Genomic DNA, 20,475 nt, shown 5'->3' with positions numbered 1-20,475 from the left:
CAAAGCTTTTAAAGCATACTTCGTCTGTTCTTTCTATGTTTTACGTCGGACACGAATGTTAACAAACTTTGAAAATTTTTTTTCCAGACACTGGCCCAGTCTGAGTACTAGTCGCTTCAAAAAATCATATCTGAGTTTCACAACTCGAAAATCAGTTTGTGATTTTTCCCCTGAAACAGACTCATGTCCCCACCTATGTATTTTTTCTAGAATTTGGTCGGGCCAATTAGTACAGTTTATTAGTCAAAGTCTCCCATGTTACAGGGGTCGACTACACTGACCTTTTGCCATTACGACTGGATATCTCTCTGCACAGAGCTCAATACTGATGCCGGTTTATTTCTATGAAACTAACTCAGAGAGGAATCCATACATATATGGTATGACCCCCTAATATCCTGGTCAATTATAGTGATTCAAGTCAACAGGGACCAGAAACTGTTCTGGCCCTGTTCCACAAGACCCCGAATATCTCTTACTGTACTGTTCCTATGATTTTCGTTACTTCCATATGAAAGTAGATTCATCAAGGTTCGATTACATAATTTATTCACTATTTAATTCCACTCCTACGAATTCTTGTGATTTTTCCAATCCACACACTGCTGCTATCAGCTTCTGTTTTCAAAGTAAACCTTACCTAATTTGGGGTTTCATGGACCAACTAGGGCCTTGTCATACATAAGCCCACATATGATCATACTTAGCCATTCTAGTGGCTGGTCATTTGCCCACACTTCCATTCCAACTATAGTTACATCATGAAACCATCTATACATTCATAAATACGCATGGTCTAATGCCATACTCCACTTCTACAAGCCATTTTCGCATGGCTGTACACTTATACATTTCATAAAGTACTCGAAAGACAACGATGGTATCCATACATGCATATCAAATTCAACCAAAATAGTACCCAAAAGACTTGATAGTGTGGGCGACTTCGACTTCAAGATCCCGAGTCCGATACCTGGAGAACCAAAAATCTATAAAACAGAGGAGCAATGTAACGAGTAAGCAATTTATGCTTAGTAAGTTTGAGCAAGGAATTCCAGCATGCACAAATAATAGCACACATTTAGCTAAACGGAATATTTCATAATACGCAATTACCGATATCAAACTGCTTCACAACATTAACAACCCTTATGTACATACACAATAAACTAACTTGGCCGAAGGCCGGTAGCTCGTTTATCAACTGAGCGAACATTTATTTGTAAGGGCTCGATTAATATTTAACACATACGTAACATATCCCCATATTGGGATGTTTTTCGAGTATTCGCTGGAATTTTACAGCAAGTTCATTCATTACCAAATCACGTACCTTCGGGATTTAACCGGATATAGCTCCTCGTTCAATGCCTCGGACATAGCCCGTTTAGTAACTCACACAATGCCTCGGACTAACCCGGATTTAACAACTCGCACGAATGCCTCGGACTTAACCCGATTAACAACTCGCACGAATCCTTCGGGACTAACCCGGATTTAACAACTCGCACGAATGCCTTCGGACTTAACCCGGATTTAGTATCTCGCACAAAGGCCTTCGGATCCTAGTCCGGATATATTCACTTAGCACAAAGCCTTCGGACTTAGCCCGGACAGCATTCAATTAATCATGCACATCTAACAATAATTCATGGCACATTCATATTTCATTTTTGTTTACGAAACTCAAACACAAGGCACATATTGTCCTTGTACATTCGGCTCAATAGCCACACATAGAGCATGATTTAATCACATCGAAATTTAAGCTCTCTTACTCAAGAACTTACCTCGGGTGTTGTCGAACGATCCCGCTAACTATTCGACCACTTTTTCCTTCCCTTTATCGGATTTATTTCCCCTTTGCTCTTGAGCTTAATCAAACAAATAAATTGATTTCATCATTTAGGCATCAAAAGATGAACACAAGGCACTTAGCCCATATTCATACATTAGACATTAAAGTCTCATACATGCAAAAATCATGCATCAACACAACATATTAGCTAATTTCTTTCCCCTTGGCCGAATGTGCATGTCCATTTTGGGGTCGATTTCAACACTTAATACACACATATACACACTAGTAAAGCATCCTCCCCCTTTTCATCGATTTAACACATGCATCGCTCATCAACATGCAAAGTTACATTCGGCCTTAGCACACATCTTGCTAGCCGATTCTTCTCCCTTTAGCAACCAATGCACATATGTGCTCACACAAAAATGCTAAAAAGGAGGTTCAAGAATCATCAAGCCATCATCACATGCATCATTAACAAGCTTCATATTTTGCATGCAATGGCATTAACACAACCTCCACCTAGGCCGAATCTTAACTCATCCTCATGCCTCATCACCACAACATCAAACACCAACCAAGAATGATGCATCCATGGTCAAGTGCCATTTCCATCACATAGCAAGATTAGACCATGGCTAGGTAGAACTCAAGCTAACAACTAAAACATGCATGCATCTCATGGAACATCATTAAACATACCTTGCCCTAGCTACATGCATGGCCGAATCTCTTCACCTTTCTTCTTCTTTCCTCCTTAGAATTTTGGCCAAGGATGAACCAAAGGATGAGAAATTTTTTTCTTTGTTTTTCTTTCTAATTTAGGCTAAAATGGAGGTGAGAAAGGATGAACACAAACTTTTCTCCTTTCTTCTCTTGAGCTCACGGCAATGGGGGGGGGACAAACACTACACACACATTTTTTTTCTTTTGTTTTCCATTTCTTTATTACCCATACTTCTTATTTTATTCTTCCACTAACAAAACATGTTTCATGACATGTTTGCCCATCATTCTTTGTCATGGCCGGCCACTACTCATTAGGGGGGGAAATTTGACATGCAAGTCCCCCCTTTGTCCACATGCACTAATAGGTCCTCACACATTGACCTATCACATTTTTGAATTTTCTCACATAAGTCCTATTGACTAAATTCACATGAAATCAACCAAATTGAAGCTTGAAATTTTCACACATTCATAATTACATATTATAGACAATAAGTATCACATTCAAACATTTCGGTGACTCGGTTTAGCGGTCCCGAAACCACTTCCCGACTAGGGTCAACTTTGGGCTGTCACAACTCTCCCCCACATAAGAAATTTTCGTCCCCGAAAATCTTACTGGTAAATAGGTTTGGGTATCGTTCTTTCATCGAGCTCTCGGTCTCCCAAGTAGCTTCCTCGATCCCGTGTTTGAGCCATAACACCTTTACTAGCGGAACTCTTTTGTTTCGCAACTCCTTCACTTCACGAGCTAGGATACGCATCGGTTCTTCTTCATAGCTCATGTCGACTTGAATTTCAACCTCTGATGGGCTAATTATATGCGATGGATCAGATCGATAGCGTCGAAGCATCGAAACATGAAAGACATCATGAATCTTTTCAAGCTCCGGGGCAAAATCAATCTATACGCAACCGGACCAACTCGTTCGGAGATTTCGTACGGCCCAATGAATCTTGGGCTCAACTTGCCCTTACGCCGAACCTGAGTATCTTTTTCCAAGGTGAAACCTTAAGGAACACTTTGTCTCCCACCTGATACTCGATGTCTTTTCGTTTCAAATCTGCGTACGACTTCTGACGATCCGTGGCTACCTTCAGACTTTCACGGATTACCTTTACTTTCTGCTCAGCATCTTTAATCAAATCAACTCCGAAAATTTTACTTTCACCGAGCTCGGTCCAAAACAATGGTGTACGGCATTTACGACCGTACAAAGCCTCGTAAGGTGCCATCTTAATACTTGATTGAAAACTATTGTTGTAAGCGAATTCAATCAAAGGTAAATACCGTTCCCATGAACTACTGAACTCGAGGATGCAACATCTCAACATATCCTCAAGTATCTGAATTATCCGCTCGGATTGACCATCGGTTTGGGGGTGAAAAGCAGTGCTAAAATGCAACTTGGTACCCAGAGCTTCTTGCAATTTCTTCCAAAATCGTGAGGTGAATCTCGGATCTCTATCCGACACGATAGAAACAGGTACCCCGCGTAATCTCACAATTTGATAAACGTACAATTCAGCTAGTTTATCCAATGAAAAATCCGTACGTACGGGGATGAAATGAGCCGACTTAGTCAGTCTATCAACAATAACCCATATCGCATCCTTCTTACTTGCTGACAAAGGCAGTCCGGACACAAAGTCCATTGTGACTCGATCCCATTTCCACTCGGGTATCATGATCGGCTGGAGTAATCCTGAAGACACTTGATGTTCCGCGTTCACTTGTTGACATATTAAACATCTCGAAACAAAGTCAGAGATGTCCCGTTTCATACCATGCCACCAAAATTGACGTTTCAAATCGTTGTACATTTTCGTACTCCCCGGGTGAATTGACATTCGGCTACAATGGGCTTCGTTCAGAATCATCGAAATGAGTTCCGAATTCCTTGGAACACACAAATGATTTCTGAACCTCAAACAATCATCATCATCAATTTGAAACTCCGATTCCTCGTTCGGAAAACACTTAGACCGTTTTGCAACCAATTCATCATCGACTTTCTGAGCTTCATGAATTTGGTGAGTCAATAATGGTTTAGCTTTTAATTCAGCTACTAACACACTGTCTGGTAAAACAGACAAATGCACGTTCATCGCTCGTAAAGCAAACAATGACTTCCGGCTTAAGGCGTCCGCAACCACGTTAGCCTTTCCCGGGTGGTAATCAATGACAAGCTCGTAATCTTTCAACAACTCAAGCCAACGTCTTTGTCGCAGATTCAAGTCTAGTTGAGTCATCAAATATTTGAGACTTTTGTGATCCGAAAATACATGGCACTTCTCACCAAACAGATAATGTCGCCATATTTTTAAAGCAAACACGATGGCAGCTAGTTCGAGATCATGGGTCGGATAATTCCTCTCGTGTGGCTTCAATTGTCTCGACGCATAGGCCACGACTCGACCTTCTTGCATCAATACGCAACCCAACCCAAGTAGGGATGCGTCACTATAGATGACAAACTCTTTACCTGATTCGGGTTGCACCAAAATTGGAGCTTCAGTCAAACGAGTTTTCAGTTGGTTGAAACTTTTCTGACATTTCTCCGTCCACTCGAACTTAACATCCTTTTGAAGTAGCTTCGTCATTGGTGTGGCTATCATTGAGAAACCTTTCACAAATCGTCGGTAATAACCGGCGAGCCCCAAAAGCTCCGAACTTCAGTAACATTTCTCGGAGGTTTCCAGTCCAGTATGGCTGAAATTTTGTTCGGGTCAATTCGAATACCCGACGCGGATACCACATGACCCAAGAAGCTAACCTCTCTTAACCAGAGCTCACACTTACTGAACTTAGCATATAACTGCTTATCCCGCAAAATTTGCAGCACTAGCCTCAGATGCTCAGCATGTTCGGTCTCATCTCTTGAATAGACCAAAATGTCATCAATGAACACAACTACGAACTGATCCGAATACGGTCTGAAGATCCGATTCATCAAATCCATAAATACCGCAGGGGCATTAGTGAGCCCAAACGGCATCACTAAGAATTCGTAGTGACCATATCTCGTTCTGAAGGCAGTTTTGGGAATATCTGGATCTCGAATTCGCAACTGATAATAGCCCGATCTCAAATCTATTTTTGAGAACACTGAGGCTCCCTTCAGTTGGTCGAACAAATCATCGATGCGCGGCAACGGATATTTGTTCTTTATCGTCACTTTATTCAGCTGACGATAGTCAATGCACAACCTCATGGTTCCGTCCTTCTTTTTCACGAACAATACTGGTGCACCCCAAGGTGAGAAACTTGGTCGAGCGAAACCTCTCTCCGTCAGTTCTTGCAACTGAGCTTTCAACTCCTTTAACTCGGTTGGTGCCATACGATACGGAGCTATCGAAATCGGCGTAGTCCCAGGTACAAGCTCAATACCAAACTCTACCTCCCGAACATGTGGTAAACCCGGTAATTCTTCCGGAAAAACATCCGGGTATTCACAAACCACCGGCACAGATTCGGGTTTCTTTTCTAATTCTTTGTCATCAAGCACATATGCAAGGTATGCTTCGCACCCTTTTCTTACATATTTCTGTGCCAACATTGCTGATATTACAGCTGGCATCCCCTCCAAGTCCGCAGACTCAATTCGGACTACTTCGTTATTTGCGCACCTCAAATCAATAGTCTTGCTCTTGCAATTCACAATCGCATCATGCGCGGTCAACCAATCCAACCCAAGGATAACATCAAATTCATCAAACGGCAAAAGCATCAAGTCCGCTGGAAAACAGGAACCTCGAATTTTCCAGGGGACATTTCTTACACACTTTGTCGACAAGCACGTAACGACCCAAGGGATTTGACACCCGAATTACAAACTCAGTAGACTCAATAGGTAAAGTCTTACTGGATGCTAAGGTTTCACATATGTAAGAATGGGTAGAACCGGGGTCAATCAAAGCAATTACATTAGTATCAAAGAGGGTGAATGTACCGGTAATAACATCAGGCGAAGAAGCATCCTTGCGGGCACGTATAGCATAAGCTCTAGCAGGCGCACGGGCTTCGGATCTGGTTATATCATCTCTAGATCCTCTCTGACCACCACCAGCATTGCCCATATTTCCAGATGGTCTACCTCGAGCAGTGGTAGCACCCGGTCTCCCACTCTGATTTGCATTCTGTCCCGACAACCTCGGGCAATCTTTAATGAAGTGGTCCACTGATCCGCATTTGTAACAGGAGCGGTCAGGAAATCTACAACTCCCCGAATGCCATTTACCGCAATATCGGCATTTCGTCCTGTCTCGACGTTCATTCCCAACACTGGCGACCGAAGTGCCTCGTGTACCCACAGGGGGTCGATCACGATCTCGTCCAAAAAGGCCCGAAGTGCCTCTAAACTGGCCCGCATCATCTCGAAATCTCTTCGATGTCTGTTGAAGAGACCTTCCCGAGGATCTTTTACGAAACTCTCCAGTTCCCTCATCAACTCTTTGCTTTTCTTTTCTAAGCTCTTCGGCTTTACAAGCTCGTTCAACAAGTACCACGAACTCTCGTATTTCAAGAACGCCAACGAACATTTTTATATCTTCATTCAGCCCATCCTCGAAGTGTTTACACATAATAGCTTCGGACGAAACACATTCCCGAGCGTATTTGCTAAGTCTAACAAATTTTCGCTCGTAATCAGTAACCGACATGGAGCCTTGCTTAAGCTCAAGAAATTCCTTCCGTTTTTGATCAACAAATCTCTGACTGATATACTTTTTCCGAAACTCAGTTTGGAAAAACTCCCAAGTTACTTGCTCTCGGGGCACAATAGAAGTCAGAGTACTCCACCAATAGTAGGCAGAATCACGTAGCAAGGAGATAGCACACTTTAGACATTCATCGGGTGTACAAGATAGCTCATCGAGTACCCGGATAGTGTTGTCCAGCCAAAATTCAGCTTGCTCAGCATCATCGCTATCCATAGCCTTAAATTCAGTAGCCCCATGTTTTCGGATTCTGTCAACTGGGGGCTTATTTGACCTTATTTGGTCAGTTACCGGTGGTATTGTAGGTGCGGGGGTAGTATTTGTCGGGAATGGAGGTTGTGGAACAGCCATATTAGTTCGAATGTATTGGTTGAACCAATCATTCATCACGCTATAGAATGCTTGTCTAGCTTCATCATTCGGATTACTAGCATTAGGTTGAGAGTCTACCGGCACTGCCCCTTGCGCGGGAGCAGGCCCTACACTCTCAAGATCATCAGCTACCTCTCGGTCACGATCGGGATCCATTACTATAAACACATTTACAATTGTCAGAAGTCACCACACTATCAAGTAATCACATAAAATGGCATGTATAGCTAGACCCAACACATTACGGTAGTCCTAGAATCGACTAAACCGTAGCTCTGATACCAATAAAATGTAACACCCCGAACCCGAGACCGACACCGGAGTCGGACACGAGATGTTAACAAACTTTGAAAATTTTTTTTTTCCAGACACTGCCCAGTCTGAGTACTAGTCGCTTCAAAAATCATATCTTGAGTTTCACAACTCGAAAATCAGTTTTGTGATTTTTCCCTGAAACTAGACTCATGTCCCCACCTATGTATTTTTTTCTAGAATTTTTGGTCGGGCCAATTAGTACAGTTTATTAGTCAAAGTCTCCCATGTTACAGGGGTCGACTACACTGACCTTTTCCCATTACGACTTGGATATCTCTCTGCACAGAGCTTCAATACTGATGCCGTTTGTTTCTATGGAAACTAGACTCAGAGAGGAATCCATACATATATGGTATGACCCCTAATTATCTCTGGTCAATTTATAGTGAATTTTCAAAGTCAGAACAGGGAATCCAGAAACTGTTCTGGCCCTGTTCCACAAGACCCCGAATATCTCTTACTGTACTGTTCCTATGATTGTTTCGTTACTTCCATATGAAAGTAGATTCATCAAGGTTCGATTACATAATTTATTCACTATTTAATTCCACTCCTACGAATTCTTGTGATTTTTCCAATCCACACCACTGCTGCTATCAGCTTCTGTTTTCAAAGTAAACCTTACCTAATTTGGGGTTTCATGGACCAACTAGGGCCTTGTCATACATAAGCCCACATATGATCATACTTAGCCATTCTAGTGGCTGGTCATTTGCCCAACACTTCCATTCCAACTATAGTTACATCATGAAACCATCTATACATTCATAAATACGCATGGTCTAATGCCATACTCCACTTCTACAAGCCATTTTCGCATGGCTGTACACTTATACATTTCATAAAGTACTCGAAAGACAACGATGGGTAGTCCTATACATGCCATATCAAAATTCAACCAAAATAGTACCCAAAAGAGCCTTTGATAGTGTGGGCGACTTCGACTTCAAGATCCCGAGTCCGATAGCTGGAGAACCAAAAATCTATAAAACAGAGGAGCAATGTAACGAGTAAACAATTTATGCTTAGTAAGTTTGAGCAAGGAATTCCAGCATGCACAAATAATAGCACACATTTAGCTAAACGGAATATTTCATAATACGCAATTTATCGATATCAAACTTGCTTCACAACATTAACAACCCTTATGTACATACACAATAAACTAACTTGGCCGAAGGCCGGTAGCTCGTTTATCAACTGAGCGAACATTTATTTGTAAGGGCTCGATTAATATTTAACACATACGTAACATATCCCCATATTGGGATGTTTTTCGAGTATTCGCTGGAATTTTACAGCAAGTTCATTCATTACCAAATCACGTACCTTCGGGATTTAACCGGATATAGCTCCTCGTTCAAATGCCTTCGGGACATAGCCCGGTTTTAGTAACTCACACAATGCCTTCGGGACTTAACCCGGATTTAACAACTCGCACGAATGCCTTCGGGACTTAACCCGGATTTAACAACTCGCACGAATGCCTTCGGGACTTAACCCGGATTTAACAACTCGCACGAATGCCTTCGGGACTTAACCCGGATTTAGTATCTCGCACAAAGGCCTTCGGATCCTAGTCCGGATATATTCACTTAGCACAAAGCCTTCGGGACTTAGCCCGGACACATTCAATTAATCATGCACATCTAACAATAATTCATGGCACATTCATATTTCATTTTTGTTTACGAAACTCAAACACAAGGCACATATTGTCCTTGTACATTCGGCTCAATAGCCACACATAGAGCATGATTTAATCACATCGAAATTTAAGCTCTCTTACTCAAGAACTTACCTCGGGTGTTGTCGAACGATCCCGCTAACTATTCGACCACTTTTTCCTTCCCTTTATCGGATTTATTTCCCCTTTGCTCTTGAGCTTAATCAAACAAATAAATTGATTTCATCATTTAGGCATCAAAAGATGAACACAAGGCACTTAGCCCATATTCATACATTAGACATTAAAGTCTCATACATGCAAAAATCATGCATCAACACAACATATTAGCTAATTTCTTTCCCCTTGGCCGAATGTGCATGTCCATTTTTGGGGTCGATTTCAACACTTAATACACACATATACACACTAGTAAAGCATCCTCCCCCTTTTCATCGATTTAACACATGCATCGCTCATCAACATGCAAAGTTACATTCGGCCTTAGCACACATCTTGCTAGCCGATTCTTCTCCCTTTAGCAACCAATGCACATATGTGCTCACACAAAAATGCTAAAAAGGAGGTTCAAGAATCATCAAGCCATCATCACATGCATCATTAACAAGCTTCATATTTTGCATGCAATGGCATTAACACAACCTCCACCTAGGCCGAATCTTAACTCATCCTCATGCCTCATCACCACAACATCAAACACCAACCAAGAATGATGCATCCATGGTCAAGTGCCATTTCCATCACATAGCAAGATTTAGACCATGGGCTAGGTAGAACTCAAGCTAACAACTAAAACATGCATGCATCTCATGGAACATCATTAAACATACCTTGGCCTAGCTACATGCATGGCCGAATCTCTTCACCTTTCTTCTTCTTTCCTCCTTAGAATTTTTGGCCAAGGATGAACCAAAGGATGAGAAATTTTTTTCTTTGTTTTTCTTTCTAATTTAGGCTAAAATGGAGGTGAGAAAGGATGAACACAAACTTTTCTCCTTTCTTCTCTTGAGCTCACGGCAATGGGGGGGGACAAACACTACACACACATTTTTTTTTCTTTTGTTTTCCATTTCTTTATTACCCATACTTCTTATTTTATTCTTCCACTAACAAAACATGTTTCATGACATGTTTTGCCCATCATTCTTTGTCATGGCCGGCCACTACTCATTAGGGGGGGGAAATTTGACATGCAAGTCCCCCCTTTGTCCACATGCACTAATAGGTCCTCACACATTGACCTATCACATTTTTGAATTTTCTCACATAAGTCCTATTGACTAAATTCACATGAAATCAACCAAATTGAAGCTTGAAATTTTCACACATTCATAATTACATATTCTAGACAATAAGTATCACATTCAAACATTTCGGTGACTCGGTTTAGCGGTCCCGAAACCACTTCCCGACTAGGGTCAACTTTGGGCTGTCACAGGTTACACGGCCATGTGTCCCTTAGTGTTGAATTAAAAATCAAGTCAGTATGCTTCACATGGCCCAGCAGACGGGCGTGTGACTTGGCCGTGTGGCCTAAGTCGGCATACCCTACAGGGTTGGCACGACCTAGCACATGGCCTGGCACACGAGTGTGTTAAGCCATTTCAAAAGGGCATACGAGCTGGTCACACGAGCGTGTGGTTGGCCGTGTGACCCAAGTTAGGGAGTTACACGGGGTGTGACATAGGTTGGTTACACGGGCCTGTGGTTGGCCTTGTAACAGCCTGATTTAGACCCTACTCAGAACGGTGGTTTCGGGACCACAAATCCCAGTTGGAAAAATATTTTAAAATTATTTTCTGTGTTTATTCTATGAGAATTTATGTCTGTGAAAATTTCGTCATTTAATTTTGTCGTTTTAGGTGTCCGATTAAATAAAAGGACTTAATCGCGTAAATTAAAAAGTGGGTAGTTTGTTTTGTAAAGGGCTTATTTGTTGATGGCTTTCTAAATGGGAGTAGTTGTGATGAAATTAGCCCATTATATATGAAGTGGATGGTAGTGGGCATGATATATGTGATTTTATAATTTATTAACTAAGGTTAAAAAGTAAAATAATAAAAAATAATATATATGTTATAATTTATGATAAATAAAACAAAGTGCTCATATTATTATTTCAACCATAGCCGAATATAAACAAAATAAATAGGAGAAGTTAGGTTCGGCCATCTTCCAAGCAAAAATCAAGGTTCGTTCTTTGTCAGTTTTTGATAATTTCTACGTTTTTGAGATCGTTGCTTCGAGTACTACAAAACCCATGCTTGAATTTTTTATTTTGATGAATATTTTGAGTTGTACCATTGTTGATAGCTTATGATTTTTTGTTGTTGATTGTAAGACCCCTTACTCGTATCCAAGGCCGAAACAGAGTACGAGGCATTACCAGACTTAACAATACACATAGACGAAAACGGGGCCATAAAATTTCATTTAATTCAAAACTTTTCGAACACATGCATAACAAACAAAGCTAACTATATCATCACATCAAAACGTAGGACATGGCACAATTAATTAAACTTATAAACCATAATGGATAAGGACCACATCTCATGATTTTATATGACAACTCAATGCAGACTGATATGTATGGTCAAAATCATAATAAAAATACATATCACAAACCAACTTCCTATACATGCCACTCACTTGATATTTCTAATATTTGAATTAATTTTCCCAAAAATGATAGTTTGATAGTGTGATTTTGCCTCTGACGATCTCCAACCCCGAGCCGACCTACCAATACTAAAGAAATGGAGAGGATGGGTAAGCTTTACGCTTAGTGAGTTCATATGAAAATAATAAGCAATTACTACCATGCTTTTCAAGATAAAACACTATAATTGTACAATTATACATATTCAAGACAGGCTATTTTCTGGAGTCCCGGTGTTTAAAAAAATCATATCTCAAGTTAAAAAACTCGAAATCAAACTCTGTAAATTTTATATGAAACTAGACTCATATGTCTACTTACTAATTGTTTTCTAGAATTTTTGGTCAGGCTATTTAGTACAGTTTATTAGTTAAAGTCTCCCCTGTTTCAGGGTATGACTACTCTGACCCCTGTGCACTACAAACCGAATTTCTCCCTGTACAGAATTCCAATGACCATGCCGTTTGTTCCCTTAAAATTAAATTCAATATGGAATCCATGCATGTAAGCTATGACTCTCAATAATTTTTTACAATTTATGGTTAATTTCTAAAGTCAGAATAGGGGATCTCGAATTCATTCAGACCCTATTTCACAAGAATTCAAATATCACAGAATATAGAATTCTTTTGCTTTCCCTGTTTCTTTAATGTGAAAATAGAATCATTAAGCTTTATTTACATAATTTTTTTTTAATTTATTTCAACTTACACAATTTTTGGTGAATTTTCGAAGTCATGCACTGCTGCTATCTAATATTGTTTTACTACTAAAGTTCACTTTTACACAATTTCACTTAATCCATTCCATTTTACCGAGGTTCGCTCAAATATTGAGCATATTACTCATAAATTCAAATAAACATATACTTGCACTTGTTGATCACATAATCACTTTCACATGTATTTTCACTTAATCGACTTCCCGTTGAACTCATCGGAATAATAACAGATACACAATTGCTTGCACATTTTCCCATTTCCACACTTGTAGCCGAAGCTATTTGGTATGCATAGCAGCCTGCACTTAGTACTACACATGTGACCAACAGTCTGGTACACGTAGTAGCCTGCACTTAGTACTACGCACGTGACCTCACCATCTAATACACGTAGTAGCCTGCACTTAGTACTACACACGTGATCACAGTTTTCGGGTACGCATAGTAGCCTGCACATAGTACTACACATGGACCAATTATCCGGTACACGTAGTAGCCTGCACTTAGTACTACACACGTGACCTAACCATCTGATACACGTAATAGCCTGCACTTAGTACTACACACGTGATCACAGTTTTCGGGTACGCATAGTAGCCTGCACTTAGTACTACACATGCGACCTCACAATAGATCATTCGTATCGTTTTTATTCCGAAGGTTCAATCGGGAAATTCCTCACTTTTCAAAATTTTATTAAATTGTCCGTAATCAATTTAAATTCATAATTTACATCAAATAACCATTTGATAGGCAGCCACATTTCATATGATATCAAATATAATAACATAAAAAGAATCAATAGATTATTTATGTATGAATTTACTCGAAGTGTCAATCTCACTATCCATAGTACCAATTGTCCATTCATAGTATAATAAGACACAACTCAAATATCAAATCAGCTTTTAAGAATTTACATAGCATATATCACATATTTCATATATCACTTGTCATGTATCTTCATTTTCTTACATTTCATGTAACATTCTTTCATGTCATATTTCTACATCATAAACACCATTCCATCAACTTTTCCAATGTATTAAATCATAAAATATATGCAATAATAGTAAGAAATATAATTCAAACATAACATTGCATTATTATTATCATACGACCTTACCTCGATCCAGAAACAACAATTTACCATTTTAGTCTATAACCTTGTATTTTCCCGATTTAAGCCCGAATCTCGATTTCCTTCATCTATAATATCACATTTAGCCTAATAATTAGTCACACTATTCATACGGCTCCAAAAATCATATTTTTAAAAATTTTCATTTTGACCCCTAAACTTTTGCATATTTGTACTTTTTCCCCAAGGTTCGGAAATTAAAATTCATCCTATTTTCTTGTGTTTTATGACATGATGATCATTTTTCCCTTCTATGGCAACATCAAATTCTCACTCTAACATGTACTTATGACTATTAGGTATTTTTACCGATTAAGCCCTTTTGCTCGTTTTCAATTAAAACCGAGTAGCACAAGTTGTCTACCATAATTTAAAACCTCATATTCTATCATAAAACACCAAAATACACAAATTTCATCTATGGGTATTTTTCCAAATATGAACCCTAGGTTGAATTATTGCTAGCATAAGCTAAATCAAGTTACCGGGACTCCAAAAACGTAAAAATCATTAAAAACGAGGCTAGAACGAAATTAAAATCGAGCTTGGAAGCTTGGAAACCCTATCCATGGAGTCTCCTTTGGTATACACGTTCATGGTGAAGAAGATGAGCAAAATTGGCTTTTAATTTTGTATTTTAATTCATTTTACCCCTAAATGACCAAAATGCCCTTACTACTAAACTTTCCAAAAATTCCATTCATGTCCAATATTTGTCCATAAACTTTGAATTGGTCAAATTTCTATTTAAGACCTCCTAATTAATATTTCAAAGCAATTTCATACTAGAAACTTCTAGAATGCAAGTTTTGCAACTTATTCAATTTAGTCCCTAACTTCAAATTAAGCACTTTATGCATAGAATTTCTTCATGAAATTTTCACACAATCATGCAATCATATCATATACCTCAAAATAATCATAAAATAATTATTTCTATCTCGAATTTGTGGTCACGAAACCACTATTCTGATTAGGCCCTAATTCGGGATATTACATTGATGATGAAAAATGAAAGATATGTTTTAGATTAACATATTTTGTATTGGAGTTTTTGATGATTTTGAGTAATTAGGACTTAATTACAAAAATAATAATTTGAGGGACTAAAATGTGAAATTGATAAAATATATGGACTTGTATGCGCATGGGTACTATTTGGCCTAACATGGGTGTTGAAAAATTTTGTGTATTTTGTGTTTTGTGCAATAGGGAGTAAATTGTAAAAATTGTAAATGTTAGGGGTAAAATGGTAATTTTCCTATTTATGTGTTTTTGGATTAAATTGAATGGAAATATGTTTGAATGAGCTTAATTTGAATATGTTTAGATCAAGAAATAAAGAAATCGAATTTGGACCGGGAAAAAATGAAAGTTGTCGACTAGCAGCCCTGTTCTGTTTTACGACATCCGAGGTAAGTTTATAAGCAAATAGATGTGTTTATTTGGTAATTAAATGTTATATTTATATGTTGTTATGAAATGTGGAATTTTAATATGCTATGGCCGAAAATGATTAAATTTGACTACTACACTTTCTAGTTCAATTCGACCGAGTTACGACGTCCGAAAGCCCCGTATGAACCTTAGGAATAGCTAGGATAGATATGTCAAGACATAGGATTCCGGTATATGTGTGCGAGTAAGACCATGGCATCGATATGTGATTCCGATATGTGTTTACAAGTCAGACCCTGTCTGGGACAGTGGCATCGATATGTGGTTACATGTAAGACCACGTCTGGGACGTTGGCATTGTACCATTTGTGTGATTATTCGAGTGTCCTATCCAATTCCGAATGGTTCATCGGGCAAAGGTAAATTGTGCATGTAATACGAGTAAAACGGCCAGGTATGAATTAATTGTTTGGCTATCAATGATAAGGTAAGTTGGTACTCGGTATTTGTTTTATTCACACATAATTGATGATAATGACTTTAAGTGATGTTAGCATATGTATATTCGGCTTGTAGTTATATAAAATTATTATGAGAAAATGACTCATAATTAAATGTAATGTATGTTTCGGTATAATTGGTCTTGTTAACTATTTATGTATATATATGCAATACTACATAGTGATATATTTTTTTAGCTTATGTGTAAAAGTATATGCAAGGATGATTATAATATAATTAGTGGTTTTTTTGGGGGGGGAAGTTGAATATTAATATACCCAAATGGTCAGGTGAGTATCCAGCCAAGTAAAAAAAAATGCAATTACTTGTATATAAATAAATATGTTCATTCGGCAGGGTATAATAAAGTGGTTGGTAAGTTGATTGAAAAATAGAAAATGCGTGTATTTGATCATTCGGCCAATATGATGTTTAAGTGCGAATGTATATTTGTGGATGTACTTATAAGTATAACTTGAGATTAAATGGTATTTAGTTACTATAAATAATAATTAACTTAATTGAATTAAATACTTTGTTGGGTTTACTATTGTTTATGACTTACTAAGCTATATTAGCTTATTTTGTGTGTCCTTGTTTATTTTCTAGATATTAGAAATCAAGTTACAGGCTCGGGGATCATCTGCGAAGTTCATCACAATATCTACTATTTTGGGGTACCTTTCTAAGTTAAATTCGAATTATGGCAAGTATAAGCTGAAGTGTGGTTAAAATGATAAATTTTGGTTGTGTATAAAGCCATGCGAAAATGGCTAATCAAAATGTTTGAATTAAATCATGCTAGGTATGGTCTATGATGATTATGGTTGAATGTTGCAGGTTATATATCTATGATTATTACGTGTGATAAATCTTGCATGTTTAAGAAATGAGCAATGGCTTGAAAGAATCGCGACTAATCCATCGATGTAAATTTTTATGTAAAATATATTTGTGAACCTAGTGAATATGCTTGTGACTTAGTAATGTTCATGATTCGATGTTTTGAACTTTTGTTAGGGTTCGAAAAATATGGCAAGGTTTACTACGATATATTTTTGTCCACTTGTGCTTTGGTAGGTATGATCATGATAATATGAAAATGGTTTATGTGTGGTTTAATGAGAATGTATTGTAATACATCAAATAGACATGACATATGTTTGTATTTAATTAAAGTCCTGCATATGCATTTATTTATAAATGAGAGTGTTGTAGTAGTAGCATAATATGCATGAAAATGGTAATGTATTCTACTATATTATCCATATAAATATATATATGTTTGAGTATCCATAAATGTGATTTTACATATTATGTCTTAAGTGTGATTTGATATAACATGCATGCAAACGTGTCTTAGGACACATGTAGAGTAAGATAAGAAATTTTACTTATGGTATAAGTAATTTTTAAGGTGATAAACGCAAGAGATTTTATATATATATATATTTACTTGTTATTTACAAGTTCGCAAATTTGTATTTAAAATTTATAAAATTGGTTGTAAGATGTGAGTTGTATATGTGTATATATATTTGAGATTCGTATAGGCTATCATATCACTAATGCCACATATATACAGTAATAGGTATATTAGTTTATGGTCTTTAAAAAAAATTAGTAAATTTTCGAGACTAATTCATGTGATTATGTAATGTTTATTATAATTTATTGGAATTGTGTTTATTCCGTAACATCTTACGACCCTATTCCGGCGACGGATACGGGTTAGAGGTGTTACATTTTATTGTTATCACAGCTATGGTTTAGTCTATTCTAGGACTAACGTAGTGTGTGTGAGTTTAACTATACATGCCATAATTATATACTGTGATAGTGTGATGACTTCTGACTTTTGAAATGTGTTTTCATATAGTAAATGGATCCCGATAGAGCTGTAGCTGATGATGTCGAGAGTGTAGCGCCTGCTCCCGCGCAAGGGACAGCGCCGGCTGGTTCTCGATCGACTTCGAGTTATCAAGAATGTGAGGCTAAACAAGCCTTCTATCAGATGATGAATGATTGGTTTACTCAATATATCCGGACTAACCCGGCTGCACAATAACCTCCACCCCTGACTAATCCATCTTCGATGCCTGCAGTATCTCAAGTAAGTGATCCGTTGAGATTATATAAGCCACCTGTTGATAAAATCAGGAAACATGGGGCTGAAGAATTTAAAACTACCGATGATGATGATGCTGAGCAGACCGAGTTTTGGCTTGATAATACCATTCGTGTGTTTCATGAGTTGTCCTATACACCAGATGAGTGCTTGAAATGTGCCATATCTTTACTTCGAGACACAGCATATGGAATACCCTAGTATCAGTAGTTCCGAGAGAGCAGGTAACCTGGGAATTCTTTCAAACTGAGTTCCGTAAGAAATATATTAATCAGAGATTTATAAATCAGAAGCATAAAGAATTTATGGAGCTGAAACAGGGTCGGATGACAGTGATGGAGTATAAGCGAAAATTTGTGAGACTTAGTCGGTATGCCCGAGAGTGTGTTTCTACTGAAGCCATAATGTGTAAAATATTTGAAGATGGATTGAATGAAGATATCAAATTGTTAGTTGGCATACTTGAGATAAAAGAGTTTGTGGTACTTGTTGAGCGAGCCTGCAAAGCTGAAGAGCTTGGGAAAGAGAAAAGAAAAGTTGACTTTGAAGCAAGAGATGCACGCAAAAGAACACCCCGTAAGTCATTCCATACGACATCAAAGAAGTTCCGAGATGATTTCAGCCGTTCTAAAACCCCTTCAGGTTATGCTAGACGGGATCAGAATAGACCATCAATGAGCTCGAGAGCTACTTCGGTAGCGAGTGTGGGTAATGTCAGATCAAATCAACCCGAGTGTAAGCACTGTGGTAAATGACATCTTGGCAGTTGTAGATTGTATGATAGGGCCTGTTTTAAATGCGGATCTACAGATCATTATATTCGAGATTGCCCAATGTTAGCTGAAGAAAATCCAATGCAGAATACGAGATCGGGTAATACTGTAGCTCAAGGTAGACCACTCAGAAATGCTGGTAATACGAGTGGTAGTTAGAGAGGGACTAAAGATACAGCAGTCTGATCTAAGGCTCGTGCACCTGCCAGAGCTTATGCTATTCGTGCGCGAGATGAGGCTTCATCCCCTGATGTTATTACTGGTACATTTACTGTTTATGATACTAATGTAATTGCATTAATTGATCCTGGTTCTACTCATTCTTATGTATGTGAGACATTAGTATTTAGCAAGACTCTACCTGTTGAGTCTACTGAGTTTGTGATTAGAGTGTCAAATCCCTTGGGCTGGTGTGTTATGGTTGATAAAGTGTGTAAGAATTGTCCCTTGATGGTTCGAGATCTGTGCTTTCTGGCTGATTTAATGTTGTTGCCATTTGATGAGTTCGATATAATTCTGGGTATGGATTAGCTAACTTTACATGATGCTGTTGTGAATTGTAAAAGAAAGACCATTGATCTATGGAGCCAGAAAGATGAAGTTATTTCGATCGAATCTAGCGATTTGTATGGTTTACCAGCAGTGATTTCTTTGATGCTAGCTCAGAAATATGTGAGAAAAGGATGTAAAGCTTACTTTGCCTACGTGCTCGACAGTAAAGCGACTGAAAGAAACATTGAATCAGTATCTGTTGTATGTGAGTATCCGGATGTGTTTCCAGAAGAATTACCAGGTTTGCCACCTATTCGGGAAGTAGAGTTTGGTATTGAGTTACTGCCAGGGACGACTCCGATATCCATAGCCCCGTACAGAATGACACCTACAGAATTAAAAGAATTGAAAGCTCAATTGCAAGAATTGACAGATAGAGGTTTCGCACGACCGAGTTTCTCTCCATGGGGTGCACCTGTGTTGTTTGTGAAAAAGAAAGATGGAACTATGAGAATGTGCATTGATTACAGACAGCTTAATAAGGTGACTATAAAGAATAAGTATCTGTTGCCACGGATTGATGATCTGTTTGATCAACTGAAGGGGGCCACATTATTTTCGAAGATAGATTTGAGATCAGGTTACTATCAGTTGCGAGTTAAAGATTCAGATGTGTCAAAGACTGCTTTCAGAACGAGGTACAGACATTACGAGTTTTTGGTTATGCCTTTCGGACTCACTGATGCACCAGCTATTTTCATGGATTTGATGAATCGGATCTTCAGACCTTATCTGGACCGATTTGTGGTTGTGTTTATAGATGACATTTTGATCTACTCTCGTAGTGAAGGTGAACATGCCGAACATTTGAGACTTGTATTTCAGACGTTGCGAGATAAGCAGTTGTATGCGAAATTCAGTAAATGTGAGTTCTGGTTAAGTGAAGTCAATTTTCTGGGTCACGTGGTATCAGCATCAGGTATTCGGGTTGATCCGAGTAAAATATCAGCTATACTTGATTGGAAACCTCCGAAGA

The sequence above is a fragment of the Gossypium hirsutum genome, chromosome A04, assembly GCF_007990345.1.
Source record: "Gossypium hirsutum isolate 1008001.06 chromosome A04, Gossypium_hirsutum_v2.1, whole genome shotgun sequence".
NCBI classification, from domain to species: Eukaryota; Viridiplantae; Streptophyta; class Magnoliopsida; order Malvales; family Malvaceae; genus Gossypium; species Gossypium hirsutum.
This window is presented reverse-complemented; position numbering follows the sequence as displayed.